The 1,743-nt window shown below is 43.6% G+C and overlaps 1 non-coding gene across 1 annotated transcript; it reads left to right on the top strand.

Moving 5' to 3' along the window:
- The first annotated feature begins 158 nt into the window (after positions 1-158).
- Positions 159-313, top strand: LOC143308073 (5.8S ribosomal RNA). Its single transcript, XR_013065088.1, has one exon. It is a non-coding gene; the product is annotated as a 5.8S ribosomal RNA (ribosomal RNA).
- Positions 314-1,743: the final 1,430 nt, after the last annotated feature.

The raw sequence follows: 1,743 nt of genomic DNA, 5'->3' as shown, positions 1-1,743 counted from the left end.
AACGATCGAACAAACAAACAAATACGTTGGCGACGCCCGAATTCGCTCTCCCGCACGCGCCGGGTGGGAGAGTGATGTGGGTATCGAATGTGATGCGTGTTAATAATGAAAATAACACTCTAAAGATCTAAAGAGTTTGAAATACAAAATTTTACGATTACCCTGAACGGTGGATCACTTGGCTCGTGGGTCGATGAAGAACGCAGCTAATTGCGCGTCAACGTGTGAACTGCAGGACACATGAACATCGACATTTCGAACGCACATTGCGGTCCACGGATACAATTCCTGGACCACGCCTGGCTGAGGGTCGTTTTCTTAACAAAAGACTGCTTGCGTTTGCTTCTCGAAAAAAGAGTAATTCATTTCTTTCTAAACATCTCGCCGTCGTTCAACGAAAGTAGAACGTTTCGGAGCGGGATTATCGAACGAAATTGAAAGAATGAATGAACGATAAACAAAGAAAGAGTCGCAACGTACGAGCGATAGTTGGGCAGTTCGTCGGCGTTTGTCGTGGAAACGATGTGACGAAAATCGCAACCGATACACTAAATGCAGGCCGTTAAAGGAGAGAAACAAATTTCGAAATATCTCTTCGAACTAGCGCAAGTGCGTCACGGCGCGCGAGTCGTTCGTTAAAATTTATAAACGACCGCCCGTGAAAGCACCGAGTTCTCGGAAGATAATCTATAAAGATTCTCCATCCTGCTGGAAGTTATCGGATCGGCGCGATTGTTCACTTGTAGAAATCCACGCTCCTGACGTTGCCAGAAACGATATTTACGAAAGGTGTGTCAAAAATAAACGAAAGAAGCTCTCCTATAAATTTAGAAAAAGCAAACGAGTGAAATGTTTGAGATGATAATTTGCTGAAATGCAAGCTCGAATAGCCCCAGGGTTTCGAATGATTCCCCGCGCTTTATACATCTCTCTGTTTACAAACGGTGTATAAATGAAAGATCGCTTCAGATGGGTCGTCGCTGTTTGACGCGCGATGCTGTTCCTTTTTTTTTGTCTGTCTGTGCGTTTAGCTTCGCTAAACAAGTTAAATGGTTAAAAAGCGTCGAAAAAGCGAATACACACGCGACAAGACAAATCTAACGAGTAAAGGAACGCTCCGCTCCAAGATAAAAATGGTTGTTTACAATCAATACAGCGTTTCGGTACCCCTGATCGTAGTCTGAAACTGTGTAACAAAAGAGAGGAAAGCGAATGGTGAAGGAACTTCGAAGCCTCCGTGGCGTGGCTAGAACTTGTGATAAAAGTATGTTTGCAGCAATTATGCATGCTCCCGTTAAAACAGCATTTCAATGTCTCGCATGGCTTAAAGCTCTAGGAGGCTTCAACATTTAGAATACATACGGACTACTTCGTTTGTTAAAGATAAGCGAAGACCGCGCGACCATCGCTCGGTCGTCCAGTCCTCGAAAGTTTTGTTGCGTTCCAAAGAAGAGACAAATGGGGTTTACCCTTGCGCTAAGGGGAGAAGAAGAGAAAAGCAGTTGTTAAATCTAAGAGGTGTGTGGAGTACATCGCGTGTTGGTTAAAATTGTTAAATGAAGTATACGCGAAATGTTCTCTCGCTCTTGCTTTTCCTCTTGCTTCCGTGGCGCTCGAAAAGAAGGGATGATAAATAAAGAAACCTATTCGAAATCTCTTGTGGAACAAAAAATAATACGGACGGACGTTAAAATTGAACCGAGACGAAATGGATCGTCTTGCGAGTTGTCTTCGCTTTGAAAT

The sequence above is a fragment of the Osmia lignaria genome, unplaced genomic scaffold, assembly GCF_051020975.1.
Source record: "Osmia lignaria lignaria isolate PbOS001 unplaced genomic scaffold, iyOsmLign1 scaffold0138, whole genome shotgun sequence".
In the NCBI taxonomy this organism is placed as follows: domain Eukaryota; kingdom Metazoa; phylum Arthropoda; class Insecta; order Hymenoptera; family Megachilidae; genus Osmia; species Osmia lignaria.
This window is presented reverse-complemented; position numbering and strand designations above follow the sequence as displayed.